Raw genomic sequence first — 16,091 nt, 5'->3', positions numbered from 1 at the left:
TACTGAATGCTGCACGCACGCGCAGCGTTGTCAAGGTAACATTTGGTCAGTCATTCCCTTCGCCATGGGAGTTCCAAACGCTTATACGAGACAGTAATGCCCTACACCCTTCAAAGAACACACTTCAAGGGCTCTGCCCTTCAAAAGGAGTAGGGCATAGGGATGCTTTCTTCTGTTTGGAATTCGCCCTCTGAGAGATTTTCTGGTGTTCGCAACTTAGCTTAGCACAATCTGCCGATGCCGATTAATTAAAAAGTGCCAAAAATCTGCCGATCGATCGGTCGACCTCTACTCCCTATTAAACATCGTATACATTTTCAAACCTTGATAACTACTTTTCCCCTGAATAGTTTAGCTCCTCAGTATTTGAGTGAACTCTTATTGCATTATAGTCCTTCATGTCCGCTACGATCTCAAAACTCTGGCCATTTGATAATACCTAGAATATCAAAATCAACTGCGGGCGGCAGATCCTTTTCCTATTTAGCTCCCAAACTCTGGAACAATCTATCTAACACTGTTCAGGAGGCAGACACACTCTGTCAGTTTAAATCTAGATTAAAAGCCTATCACTTTAACCTGGCTTACACATAACACACTAACATTTCTATAATTCAAATTAAAAGTTTAAGGATTGTTAGACTGCATTAATTAGGTCAACCAGAACCAGGAACACTTCCCATAACACCCGATGTACTGGTTACATTGTTAGAAGTATAGCATCTAATATTAGTCTGTTTCTTTCTTATTCCGAGGTCACTGTAGCCACCCAGATCCAGTCCGTATCCAGACCAGATGGTGGAACAGCACCTAAAGACGGCCTCGACAGCCCTGAATATCAACGGAGACCATGTCAACTAGATGAGCCCCAGAGACAAATCCCTCCCGAAGACCACGTCACCTAGACGGCCATCAGGAAAGGGACCACAGGAACCAAATGAGTACTGCACAATCTGACTTTGTTGCAGCCTAGAATTAAACTGCTGATTTCGTCTGGCCAGAGGAGAATGGCACAATATTTTGACACACCATTTCCCTGTTTAATATTATAAAGCTGCTTTGACACAATCTGCATTGTAAAAAGCACTATATGGTGACTACAATGCAGTCATTTGAGGGCGAAGCACCCAGCAGGTCCATCCACAGGTCAGCAGAAATCAGTGGCTAGTTTCATGATTAGGACAACCAAGTTAGATGGTAGACGGGCAGAGCAAACAATGGACCTCATCACTAAGGTGATTGCTAAAGATATGCTTCTGATCAGCTTTGTTGGAAGGAGATGGGTTTACAAATCTTTTGGAGTTTGTAGAGCCCGAGTAAGAGACTGTCATGTCTAGAAAAACTATCACTGCCAGACTGGAGAAATGGGATCTGCACAGTCAGGTGGCGGGTCAAATGACAGGTGCATGGCGGTGGCAGATCGAGTGACAGGCCGAGCGGCAGCTGCCACGGAAAGATTTTACCCTTACTGGAAAAAAATGGCACTGACAACAGATTCATGGACAGTGCTTACAAACGAATCGTACATCACAGTCACCTGTCATTACAGCGTGTAAAATAAGTATTGAACACGTCACCATTTTTCTCAGTAAATATATTTCTAAAGGTGCTGATGACATGAAATTTTCACCAGATGTCGGTAACAACCCAAGAAATCCATACATACAAAGAAAACAATACAAATAAGTTCAGAAATTAAGATGCCTCCTGTATGGAGAAACTAGTCGCATGCAGTGCTCAGGTGTGATTTTGGCCCATTCTTCCACACAAACAAATGTCTTCAAATCTTGAAGATTCCATGGGCCTCTTCTATGAACTCTAATCTTTAGTTCTTTCCGTAGATTTTCTATTGGATTCAAGTCAGGTGATTGGCTGGGCCATTCTAGCAGCTTTACTTCCTTTCTCTGAAACCAATTCAGAGTTTCCTTGGCTGTGTGTTTGGGATCATTGTCTCGCTGAAATGTCCACCCTCATTGCATCTTCATTCTGGTAGATGGCAGCAGATTTTTATCAAGAATGTCTCGTTACATTTTTCCATTCATCCTTCCTTCAATTATATGAATTTTGCAAGTGCTACACCATGATGTTTTGGGGTGATGTGCAGTGCCATTTGACCTCCAAACATGGTGTGTATTATTGGCATCCAAAGAGTACATTTTTTGTCTCATCTGACCAGACTACATTCTCCCAGTATTTCACAGGCTTGTCTAAATGTTGTGCAGCAAACTTTAAACGAGCTTCAACATGCTTTTTCTTCAGTAATAGAGCCTTGCGTGGTGAGCATGCATACAGGCCACGGCGGTTGAGTGCATTTGTTTTGTTTTGTTTTTGTTTTCTTTGAAGCAATTGTACAGGCTAATTCCAGGTCTTTCTGAAGATCTCCATAAGTGGTCCTTGGCTCTTGGACAACTCTTCAGATAATTCTTTTCACTACTCTGTCAGAAATCTTGCGAGGAGCACCTGGTCATGGCCGGTTTATGGTGAAATGATGTTCTTTCCACTTCCGGATTATGGCCCCAACAGTGCTCACTCGAACATTCAGAAGTATAGAAATCCTTCTGTAACCAATGCCATCAGTATGTTTTGCAACAATAAGGTTGTGAAGGTCTTGAGAGAGCTCTTTGCTTTTACCAATCATGAAATGTTTCTTATGTGACACGTTGGTCATGAGACACCCTTTATAGGCCATCAGTTGGGACTGAACCAACTAATATTAATTTCCACTGACAAGGGGCAGGGATTGCTTTCTACTTACTGATAGATTTCAGCTGGTGTCTTGGCTTTCCATGCCTTTTTACACCTCCCTTTCTTCATGTGTTCAATACTTTTTCCCTGTGTCATTCCACTTTATTACACAGAACTTAATTTCTGAACATATTTGTTTTGCTTTCTTTGTATGTATGGATTATCTGGATTGTTACCGACATCTGGTGAAAATGTAATGTCAACAGCACATTTAGAAATATATTTACTGAGAAAAATGGTGATGTGTTCAATACTTATTTTACCTGCTGTATATAGTTGACTGGGAAATTATTTTGAATAAAAATATGAGTGCCATCATTCAGGCTGTTCACAATGTTTTAACGCGTTTATTAGTATTGTCAAAAGTAACGACTGCGATATCATTCGGTACTGACATTTTAAAAACGTCCGCGGGTTGAGAACCAGACCTAAACAGTGCTGATTGGTCATTGTGTTCACGCGCTCAACAGATATGACTGTGATTGGCTACAATGATCATCACTTTACCCTCTTCACCGAGCGCTCACATAGAAGCACACGGGAGCGTTTGAAAGCTGCATCTATCAGCGGATCCGTCACCGTCAGCGGATCCCTAATATATCTGCACATAGAAGGATCACAGTCAAATCTGTTGAGCGCGTGAACACAATGACCAATCAGTGCAGTTTAAGAATCTGCTCAACAGTGCTCAAATGTTAGCAGGAAATGGATGGATTTCAGTATCGAATGGTATCGCAGTCAGTACTTCTGACAACACTAGTTTAGACCTAGACTAAAATCATAATTGCTTGAGGTGATATTCATGGATATTCATGGTTTTGATTTTTTTTAAATGCTATGAATGACAATGCTCATTTTTGAAATAGAAATGTCCTAGCCTTATGAGCATTTGATTTATGCTAATTGATGGACTGTTGTGTTAATTCTCAGCGATCATCGAATATTATTTTTGCTTGAAATGTCCATCCCTTATATTATATAAAATTGTATTATATTATATAAAAAATTTTACTTGTGTATGAATGTATTTTTTAATGATTTTTAATCTGTCTTGGTAAAGACAGATACAGTTAACAGTAAAAAAAAAAAAATAAACATTTTCTCAGGTAACCTAACGCGTTTCATTTTATGACTTCAAAATTAACTTCTTGATCTCAAAACTATGATTTAATAACATTAAGTTACATCAAGGGTCAAATCAAGTATAGATAGCACATTAAAGTTATACATTACAACTGCATGATGTAACCACTTTTTGTGTGTACGCTTTATGGGTCTGGTATAAAGAATGTTTTGCTCAGGTGGCTAGAATATTCACACAAAAGAAATTTAAAAAAAAGATATAAAAAAAATTAGAGGAAACACTGCTTGCAGTAATCCTGAAAATAGGTCAAGAAGATAAATGATAAAGTGTGCTCCTTCTTGGAATTGATTTTTGGGATTCAGGAATCAATACTGGTTCATCAAAAAAACGATTAAAATACATTAATCAATACTGTCTACCTCAGGGGTAATCAAGTTCAGAGGCCAGGCGGGCCGCATTTAAACCACATAAAATGTGAAGGGCCACAAATTACAATTTGCATCATCAAACTTTAAGACAATATTTTCAGTTTTACTGATTTAGAAATGCAGTTTATTACTAAGTTTATCTAAGTCTTGCTTGTCCTTGTCCTATTTAAAATAATACGGAACATGAAAAGAAATGTAAAAAAATTTAAAAAGTAAAAATCCGGAACAAAAAATGGATTAAAAGTTTGTTTTGCTATATTGATGCAAAAAAAATGCATTCATACTCAAACAGAGTATTGAACAAACTCAAAATGCTAAAACTCAAAACATTCTTGAGCAAATATAGCTCACAAATTAAAGAAGTATTATTTTTCATATTTAATCCCCAAAAAGGGCGGAGTGCACATCGCTGAGCGCTAAACATATGCAATCTGTTTGCATTCATATTGGACGCCAGAGGGCGCCCTCACACGGAAACTCCACATCACAAGTGAAAGAACTGATGCTCCAGGAAATCGTCTCGGTTTCGAGAGCGTAATCCTCTCTGACAATTCATGTATGAATCCACAGCCGTGTTGTCCGTCCTTGACCTAAATGTGACAACCACTCAATTGGGGTAAGAACCATTTGAGTGCCAGAAACGCTGCTCCAAACAGTTTGTGTGATTGAGCTAATATCAGCCAATACCTCAGACACCCTGGAGCCACAACAGGGCCAGAGCCGCATCCATTCACCTTGCGTTCGAGGAGCCAGTTCAAATTGAAGAATACAGTATTGGCAAGCTTTATTCCAAAAGCAAGCCTGATGAACTTCCTGTGTCTCTTGACGATTTGGATGCAGAAGTATGCATACTTAGATCGATGGTCACAAACTAATCTCTGGTTCAGATAGAGACAGTATAAACTTCTGCGTCAGTATCTTGAAATTGCTTACTCCAAGCACAAAGTTCGGTGACGCAAATCCAAATCAACGCAAACCAGTCACACTAAAAGTGACAGCGTTACTCCCAAACGGGTGGTCGCGATAAAAGCTGGATGGTGTAACCATGCGACAGCCTAATCCTCCCTCATGAGGCCCTGAGACACCTGAGTTGCGGGAAAAACCTCTGAAACAGGAAATGGATACTAAAATTAGGCATGCCAGCACCAACCACAAGAATGGGGGCTTGGATGTCAACACAGACCCTGCACCAATGGCCTTAGGGCTATCCTCTCGATCTCCTAAAGCTAAGGCGTGGAGAATGGCCAAAATCAGTCTGAAACGCAACAAGCGGCGGAACAGCTGACAGAGAGGCAAACACACTTATAGGTTGCCCACATTCATGCAAAAGTTCCAGCTCAATGCAACAGCAGAGCTGAAAAGAACAGAGTAATTAGTAGGGCTGCCCTCAACTAAGGATTTTTCTGGTCGACTAGTAGTCGTTCATTTTAAGCATTAGTCGACTAATTGCACGTTTATTAATAAACAATTTAAATCATTATAATGAGCCTTTAATTGCCTACATTGCCTAATAAGCGCTCAAGCACAAGCATAGAGTTTGCCACAGCGCAAAGGCAGAAGTAGCCAAATGATTATGAATGTGTCAGTGAAAAACAGTAAGGAGACTGCATTAACATTTTAATAATTTGATAAACTAGTGCTTTCTTTGTTCCCGGTTTAAGAGATAAACTCGGCGACACCGACTCGTCATCTCCGCAGTAGTGGACGCGCCTGTGTGCATGTTTCATACAGATTACATAATCTAAAAATATTTGTTTTCCATTTGAATTGGTTAATTTGAAAGTAGACATTTCACTCTCTATATAGATTTTTTTAATGTCTGTAAGGCAAAGATATACACAGAGTTTTGCGCTCAAGTTTACAGACCGAGACGACTGAAAGCGCATCCTTGTTTGCTTTCATTATTTTACAAAAGCGCATTTTGTTGTTATTGTGAGTGCACACAAATAAACGTAGAGTCTTTACAGATTTGAAAGATGCATTACTCTTATCTGTATAAGCAAAAATGACAGAGTAGCCTATTTTTAGAGAAAGTAAGCGCACCGGTGCCTTCATCTGTCCTGCAGTGAGCGCACACTGCTGTTCAGTTTCCACACTCCACACAGACACTATAGCGCACATTTTTCTAGGTTAACATTAGATTGAGCGCCATGTAAAGTTGCTAATACTTACATATTTCAGATGATAAGCCATATCTGAGGTCGATGAATGATAGGCGAGCGTTTGGATGTCCTGCCCGATGTAGGCTACATTATTATCATAGACTAGCAGTTAACGATCTGTCCGTTACAAACTGACTTCCGACTGGGGGATTTTTTTTTTATGCGACTAACAGACTAATAAAATTTTGGTCGACCAAGCCTCTTCTGGTCGACTAACGGTTTGCCGACTATTAGGGGGCAGCCCTAGTAATTAGTCATGCAAACCACTGCTTGGTAGCATGAAGCACCCAACATTTCCAGCGCACAATAATGTATGCTGCAGTCACATAATGCAGCTAGTCATGTGAAGCAAGTGTTGGAAGCGAAAGCGCCGCATCAGTCACATGAAGTAGGCTGACCGTGGTGAGCATTAATAGCTTGCCATAAGAAATACTTTTATACGTGAAACATTTCCAGCGCACAATAATGTATGCTGCAGTCACATAATGCAGCTAGTCATGTGAAGCAAGTGTTGGAAGCGAAAGCGCCGCATCAGTCACATGAAGTAGGCTGACCGTGGTGAGCATTAATAGCTTGCCATAAGAAATACTTTTATACGTGAACTCATTCACACAGTAGCTCAGCTCAGTGCATCTCAGTTGGGATGACAACAATAATGATTATTCATGCAAATAGTGTTGGTAGCCTGAAGTGCCAAAAGTCAAGTTGCACAACAAATGTGTGTTGCAAAACTCCACAGAGCCAGCTCATAGAACAGAGTCCACTATTTGTTCCAGCCCAAAGCAGCAGCAGAGCTGAAAGAATAATTATTAGTCAGGCAGACTAGTGTTTGGTAGCATGAAGCGCCAAAAACCATAGTGCACGACAAATGTCAGCTGTGGAGTCCGTGCCTAAAACAGTCACATGAACAAGAGTTGGAAGCGTAAAGGCCCCGATATACTGAATATATAACTGAAATGACATCATTTCGAACAAAATCAGGCCGAAACGAAGTTCGTTTTGCTCACCAAAGCGAACTTTTTGGGGGAGTTCGTTTTGGCTCCTAAACACCGCTTTGACAGTTCAAAACAGCTCACCAAAGCGAACTTTTTGGGGGAGTTCGTTTTGCCTCCTAAACACCTTTGAGCTACCATTGGTCCGTGGCAATTACGCAGTCGGTGGGTGTGTTCTGGAACTCCGCCTTCTTTGACGTGCAATTTTTTTTTTCCCCCGGTTCGTTTCTCATTCCACGGAGGCCAGACAGAACACATCTCCGCAACTATCTTGCGGGCTGTGCACGGTCCAATCTGGAATGTTTCAGCCACACTTTGTTGCGTGGCCCCACAAGCTAGTACTCGGAGTGTCAAGGCCAGTCTCTCCGTAGTGGAAATCTGTGTCCTGTGCGTTTTTGCATGTTGCGCGGAGCACATTCTGAAGTATGAAAAATGCACTTCCTCATCTGTGCTCCGCATTTGCTGAATAAAAAGGGCAAACTCGTCATCATTCTTTCAGTTTTCTCTAAGTGGATGCACATACCATCTACATCACTTGTTCTTGTTCTTTTTCTTTGCCACTGAATAGATCAATGCTACTGCCAGATGTTTACGAAACTGTTCTTCTCTCACAGCCACCATCGTTGTTGTGTTTAGGGGGAACACGCAGGCGGCGTGACACATGTTTACAACCCCGCCTCTAGCAGCGCGGGGGTGTCGGAATGTTCGAAAACAGTATACCATTGCTTAGCCTTTTCAAACTTCTTTTTGCCCTCAAACGAAGGACGAAAAAGAACTTCGTTTGAAGTATATTGGGGCCTTAAGCGCCAAATCAATGTACGTGCCTTAATTAATGCAGTGTATAAGTAGGAAGAGACAGAAAAAACCCCTGCTCACTCTGCAGCCCGAGTCACTATGGCATTAGGTGTAAAACAGCTTGCCATAGGAACTTACTCTAGATATGTGAGCCGGCCCACTGATTTGTTCCAGCTCAAAGCAGCAGCATGTGCTTGTGCGACCAGCTGAGAAAGTTAGCTGCAAAACAGCGAGCAGTGGGAAGAATGAGTCTGGAGCCCTGTATAGGCTATACAGTGCATGAAAAGCAAACTGGTGCTCTTCTGTTTCTTTTGGTGTATGACTCCCCCTTGTGTCGTAAAGCACAATAATCGCGGTTGTTTAGCTCAAATAATCGCGATTAGACGGTTATTTCATTATCGCGACAGGCCTAAGCGTAAGTGCCAAATCAATGTACGTGCCTTAATTAATGCAGTGCAGGAGTAGAGACAGGAAAAACCCTGCTCACTCTGCAGCCCAAGTCACTATGGCATTAGGTGTAAAACAGCTTGCCGTAGGAATTTACTCTAGATATGTGAGCTCGCCCACTGATTTGTTCCAGCTCAAAGCATCAGCAGAGCTGAAAGAAAAATTAACAGCTGGGCAGACTAATGCTTGGTAGCATGAAGCGCCAAGACCATAGTGCATGACAAACATCTGCTGCAGGACCCTTAGAGTCTGTGCCTAAAAGCAGTACACGAAACAAGAGTTGGAAGCGTAAGCACCAATTCAAATGCACGTGCCTGCATTAGTGCAGCGCAGAAGTAGAGAGAGAGAGAGAGAGAGAGAGAGATAGGAAAAACCGTCTGCTCAACTCTACAACCGGAGGCATTATAGCATTAATATTAAAACAGCTTGCCACTTAATGTTTCAGCTCAACGCAGCAGCGGAGCTGAAAGAAATATTATATTAGTCAGGCAGAACAACGTTCGGTAGCATGAAGTGCCAAGACCATGGTGCACAACAAAACATCTGCTGCAGGGCTCTTCAGAGTCCACACCTAATAACGGTACAAACAAGAGTTGAAAGCGTAAGCACCAATTCAAATGAACATGCCTGCATTCGTGCAGCACCGCGAGTAGAGAGAGACAGGAAAAACCATCTCCTCACTCTACAACCCGAGCCACTATGTTATAATAATAATAATAATAATTCTTTACATTTATATAGCGCTTTTCTGGGCACTCAAAAGCGCTTTACATAGAAGGGGGGAATCTCCTCAACCACCACCATTGTCCAGCATCCATCTGGATGATGCGACGGCAGCCATATTGCACCAGAACGTCCACCACACACCAGCTTATTGGTGGAGAGGAGACAGAGTGATGAAGCCAATCAGCAGATATGGGGATGGTTAGGAGGCCATGATGGTCAGAGGCCAATGGGCAAATTTGGCCAGGATGCCGAGGTTATACCCCTACTCTTTTTTGAAGGACATCCTGGAATTTTTAATGACCACAGAGAGTCAGGACCTTGGTTTAACGTCTCATCCGAAAGACGGTGCTTTTTGTCAGTATAGTTTCCCCATCACTACTCTGGGGCATTAGGACCCACACAGACCACAGGGTGAGCACCCCCTGCTGGCCTCACTAACACATCTTCCAGCAGCAAGCTAGTTTTCCCAGGAGGTCTCCCATCCAGGTACTGACCAGGCTCAACCCTGCTTAGCTTCAGTGGGTAACCAGTCTTGGGCTGCAGGGTGATATGGCAGCTTATAGCTTTCAATAAGAAGGCTTGTCTATAAGAAATACTCTTATACATGAGCTCATCAACTTATTTGTTTCAGCTGGACACCAACAGCGGAGCTGAAGGAAATAGTTGGGCAAACTAATGCTTGGTAGCACGAAGCGCCAAAACCATAGTGCACGACAAACATCAGCTGCAGGAGTAGGAAGCGGCCAATAAAATGAACCTGTCTGCATTAGTGCAGCGCAGCAGGTAGAGAGAGATGGGGGAAAACCGCCTGCTCACTGTTAAGCTTGCTATAAGAAATACTCTGAAACACGATCTTCCACTTATTTGTTTCAGCTCAATGTAGCAGCGGAGCTGAAAGAAATAGTAATTAGCCGGGCAAACTAATGCTTGGTAGCTCGAAGTGAAAAAAAACAATGCATGACAAATGTCCTAAAATTAGTGCCAATAATTTTATACAATAAACAAATTTTTAAACAATAAATAGTTGTTTAATAAACTCGAGAAACACTTGATCCAGGGGAGGGAAGAGCAAACGGGGATTTTATATCAGTAAGCACGCCCCTTAACCCCTATCTTATATCTACAGCGTGTGTCACCTATGAGCTTGAGAGCTCGAGGCCGCTGTAGAGTATGCATCATCTAATTCGCAGCCAAAAAAAAAGATTTACGAGCTTCCGGAGCTGGAATCAGATTTAACTAAACCACCGGACTCACGAGGCGCTCTTCTGATGAACGCACGCGGTCCGTGGAAGAGAGTGAGAGAGAAGGGGATTAATTCCATTCGCTCACTCTCCGTACACTCAGGCTTATCGCCATCACCCCAAGCTCCGAGCGGCGCCTCGGCAACCGCAAAACTGGAACAGCGGGGGTTGAACGAAGAACGTTGAACATTTCCTCAGAAAGAGAGCGAGCCCAGAACGCAACACTTACAAACACAGATATCACGGGTACAACAATAGATAAAGGCCACGAAGCGGTCTTCCTACCTGTTTCCTCGTGAGTCCGTGTAACATGCATCCATGCATATCGGAAATAGGGCTGGGCGATATGTGAAAAATATCTAAAAAATATTGCGATATCCGATAATATCGTCTACCTAAGCCCCACCTCCAACACGCCCCGCCCCCGCCGAGACAACATTGCCGACATGCACCAGAAACACACACCATGTTCAGTTTGGTCTTAATTATTGCCACAAAGTTTGGTTTTACTTTTCTTAGTTTGTGCTTAAACTAACAGACAAAATTAGCTTTGCTGTTATGTTGGTGTTGCTAATAATTTCCACTCTGTTCTTATCAAATTTGTGTTTGAAATGAATTTCGTTTTGTGAGAACTGTTGAGGAAAAATAATAGAACCCAATTTTAAGTTCATCATGTGAAGTTGGACATTCTGGCGGTGATTGTAAGAATGATAAATGCATGTTAATGTCATATAATAATGTCTTGAATAAAATATGCAGATTTTACGATGTTTCTCTTTCTTTTTGGCATTATCGCCTGTGTAGACACATTTCATGATGGTAAGTTTAATTTCCTTAATTATAACAATTGCAGCGTTGTTTTTAAACTTGTAGTCAAGCTATAATGTATTTGATATTTATCATGTATGACTAAAATCATGCAGGGATTAAAAATGAATTCCGAGCAAAAACTGCATTTTTTTTTTCTTTCCTTTCTGGTAGCCTACTAGTTCGGATGTCTCTTTCGGCCCATTTTTAACGAAATAAAAAAAACTGCTTTATTTAATTAGAAGCAGGGTCATTTAAATTTCATTTTTATATTGTAATTTTTATCATTTTTATTTTATTAATCAAAATACAACACGCACAATATAATATTCAGTGTTGGGCTGTCGAAATTCGAAACGCATGCATGTTGAGGGGCGACCTGAGAAGTCTAATGTCTTCATCCGTTTGCAACAAAACTTTATAGTCATTTGTCATTTTTTCCCGATAATGTCGATAATCGTCTGTTACCTGACTGTTGACATCGACATCGCGATACTTACGAGACATCGTCGATATACGATAATATCATCATATCGCCCAGCCCTAATCGGAAAACTGATTGTGTCCGCCTTAGAGGAGTAAACTGCTCTATAAAATAGATGGCTTAGAACACCAAGAATCTCTTTCCGACGGGCAACAGAAGATTCGCTTCCTGAAGGAATTGAAATCTGATGAAATCATATGAGCATACGTGACATATGCTCGGGGCGGTGCTAAGCGCTATTGGCCAATGAATTGGCGTGATGGTAAAAGGGCTTCAGACATTCATCACATCGGAGATATTTCCCATAGCGATGATGCCATCGCAGCATTGAAGTGAACCTATGAAAGGGAACCCTAATATGGGTAAAGACCAAGCGTGCCACTAGTGTCTGTGAATATTAAACTGCAAAAAACTTTTAAATACGAATACTCATGTTCTGCATGTTCATTTAATTACCAGAAAATACACAACACAGAATGTGAAAAAATATTATTCATTATTATTATTTATTCATTTTAGATGTTTACATTTGGAAAAGCTGTGCTTCCTGCATAAACCTGCCCCTGTTGGTTTGGCAGTATAGCTTGCTTGCCCTATACAGTTACCTTGTTTATTTTCTTAATTCAAGTTATATGTATTTTGTTCTATTTGTGTTTTTTAAGTTATTTATAATAAGTTAAGTTTACTGGTAAGTGCACTGATGTCAGACTCATTTTGAATAATAAAGTTTATTCCAGGCTTCCATTACATAGGCCTATTTGTCACATAGTGACAAGTGTTTGATCACCACATTTGAGTTACCATTGCAAAAAATGTGTTAATGTATGTATATTCTGTTTATGTATATACTGCATTCTATATACAGTGCCAGTCAAAAGTTTGGACACACGAATGGGAAGTGTGTACAGACCTTTGACTATACTGTACTGTTATATTGCCTACACATAATATCGGCCGATATATCGATATCGGTCTTTTTTTAGTCCGTAATATCGGCATCTGCCCCAAAAACCCAAATCGGTCGGGCTCTACTGATCAAACATGAAGACCGTAAACACACGACGCGGCAGTATATGGATTATCTGTGCTCTTCTCATCTCTGGTATTTTCATAAAGTATATTTATAATCCAATTTTAATCGATATAGCCTTTATTACAGTATTTTTTGCCTCGTTCCATGACAAAAAGCGCACATCAGATCACAAAACGATCACAAAACAATCACAATTTAAACAGATCACAAGTTATTTCGAACACTCGACTGATGTTGTGGAGTAAAATCAAGTTATTAAATGTCCTCTTTTGTTGGACAATGCTTCTCTTTAAGTTGTTTGGGGCGTGTTGCTGTTTAATTGCCCGTTAGTGACAGCGCTTGCAGAGCGAGCAGCTTTTACTAATGTGATTGCATACATTAAATTAAAAAAAATCAAACTGCCTATTATATTGAGCGCAAATTGTAATAAAAATACATTAATCTTCAGCATGACACGGGCCACAAAATTAATGCAGACGGGCCAGATGCGGCCCGCGGGCCATCTGTTGAGTACACCAGGTCTACCTACTAGTACATATTAAAATGGCACATTTATAATATATACAATTTTATTGACTTTCCATACTGACCAATGATTAAAGAACAATAAAAGGTAATATATCTTATAAAATAAAAGGTAAATAATATCTTACCTCTAGATGAGTACCAGGCCCATACATGTCCCAGATCTTTCTTTTGCGAATGTCCATGCCCTTTCCAGGATGCTGAAACCCAGGAGTAAATGACTAACTGAGGCCTTAGTCAATTTAATCAAAACAGAACAGAGTACATGACAGGAGCTGTATATAACTCCCTTTAAGCCCTGAGGGAAGCAGTCAAATTTCTAATCTCTTGTCTAATTAAATGTTACAGAATAGTGATGGGTTCTTATTGTATTTTATTTACACAGACTTCACTGTATCATTGGTTTTAAAACTGGATGAATATTAACAGAGCTCTACAGAGGGACCTGTGTGGGTGATTTACAGACATGAAACATGGTACATGGTTTGGCAATTCAACACTGCAGCAAATGTATTAGTTAACCTACCCCTTCATTGTTCAATATGTGAACTAGGAGGCCATTTCCACAGCCAAGATCCACAAAGGACTGTTTGGTTGTTGTTCCCTTTTCAGCACGCTCTTCACCCCATAAGATCTGCACAGGAGACAGAGAGACAACGTTTTTTTTCTCTGATATGCTCAGAGTCAATGAGACTTCAGTAATAAGATTCAATAAGATGTTTATGAGTCCATTTGTTTAACATGCACAATATATATTTAATTTTATATTAAATTAATATAAATTAATTAATATATTTAATTTCAATATATTTTTTAATTTACTGAATATTAAAGATATTCAGTAAATATTGAGGGTGAAACTATAATAATTTGATTTCTAAAAACAAATAATATGCATAATAATCAATCAATAGTTCAACCAACCAACAAATATGTAGCAATGGCAACATCTTCAAACACAAACTTCTCTGGATCAGTAACTTCAGGCCAGACCTTGAAAGAAAAACAAAAAGTTCTCTCTTATTTGTCTAAATTGCAGACATTGCAGTACTTTAAATCCAAGGCAACAAACAACGCATAAGGATAGCATGACACTAAAACCCTGGGACCAATGATGTCCATCACAACATACAAATGATTTGTAGTCCTCCACTATATGCAAGACTTATGCATATAACAAACTATTATAATTTTATAAAATTTAGGTTTAAAGATTTAGGTACTTAAAGGCACAATATGTAAGATTTTTTTATTAAAAGACCCAAAAACCACTAGAACAGTGTTATATATTTTGCTGACTTGTGTACTTGCATTATGCCAAATGTTTCGAAGAATTGGATTGCATCGGCTGTGGGGATGAAGACGACAACTCCCATGATTCCACACTCAGTCACAGTCAATAATATATACACTACGCCTTTGTCTATTTGTTTATTTTGAATACGTGCCCTCTAGCAGCGAAAATTACATATTGTGCCTTTTTAAGGGATTAGTGTAACAGACTTGCAAAAGTTTCCGGAATACTCTTTTGTTGGTCAGAGAAAAAAGATAGTCATGCGCTTAAACATAGCAGTTTTTTGATAGCACCACAGATACATAGTGTTCACGTCTCACTTCAAATAAGTGGCTTTTTTATAGTTTAGTTTTGATTTAGAAACTTTAGAAAGTATTCTAACAAGCTTATAACAAAATGATACACATCATTACAAATTTATAAACATCACAGATAGGAGTCATGCAGGGAGATCAAAAGATGACTAATGATTGATTTAATAAACTTTAAATGGTGATAAAATTGGTGACAAAAATAAAATTGATTTAAATAGTAGAGGGGGCAGAATTGACTGCCTTTATTTCATAATTTTACTGTACTGAGTAACTTGATCTGCACTGTATGACACTATTAACACCCACTGCCAAGATTTTGAAGTGAGGGCCCCTCTTGGACAGAAGAGTGTGTGGCAGGCAAGCAGTTGGGTAGCCTATAAATAGGTAATTAATGGGTTTTGATCTTAATGGGTTTTGAGGCACAAGAGAATGGTGGTCGACTGATATAGATTTTTTTTTAACAGCCGATGCCAATCTCTGCCGATGCGTATTTGCTGAATGCTCGCAGTAGATGAGAAGCTATTATAGCATTTACTAATAATAGAAAAACAAAGGATATAATACATTTTCATATACCCTTTACTAACTTTGTTTAAAAGTTCTTTGTAATAATTTATTAGTCAGAAATACAAAGTTCTGGCATGAAACTTTAGATGGCGCAATCCGATAGATCTAAATCGATATGACAAAGACATCATTATCATATGGCACAGCTGATTGGTTCTCTCCGGTATGGGTAGCCTATGAGCTCGCTGCTCAACATTTAAATACTTGTCAGTGTTTGCTGTAGCAGTAGCAGTGCACTTCAGAAAGTCTGAAATCAACAACAAGATAAGTGAATGCTCTTTTAATCCATATCGCTGTGTGTATTGCATAGTCTCCCTAATAGAATTAAAAAATGAGCAACCATAAACAAGGTTAAAATAAGTCAATCGCCGTAAGATGCAGTTTGCATCATATGCAGGAGTGAAATGTAGGGATTTCATGAACAGGACACTGATACGCCACTGAATC

At 40.0% G+C, this 16,091-nt stretch overlaps 1 long non-coding RNA gene across 1 annotated transcript; it reads right to left on the bottom strand.

Moving 5' to 3' along the window:
* Positions 1-13,591: 13,591 nt before the first annotated feature.
* Positions 13,592-14,465, bottom strand: LOC107687156 (uncharacterized). Its single transcript, XR_001634101.1, has 3 exons — positions 14,394-14,465; positions 13,996-14,103; positions 13,592-13,669 (listed from the first exon to the last, which is right to left on the bottom strand). It is a non-coding gene; the product is annotated as an uncharacterized LOC107687156 (long non-coding RNA).
* Positions 14,466-16,091: the final 1,626 nt, after the last annotated feature.

The sequence above is a fragment of the Sinocyclocheilus anshuiensis genome, unplaced genomic scaffold (assembly GCF_001515605.1).
Source record: "Sinocyclocheilus anshuiensis isolate Anshui unplaced genomic scaffold, SAMN03320099.WGS_v1.1 scaffold3558, whole genome shotgun sequence".
NCBI classification, from domain to species: domain Eukaryota; kingdom Metazoa; phylum Chordata; class Actinopteri; order Cypriniformes; family Cyprinidae; genus Sinocyclocheilus; species Sinocyclocheilus anshuiensis.
The sequence above is the reverse complement of the archived record's forward strand: the minus strand, read 5'-3'. Positions and strand labels throughout refer to the sequence as shown.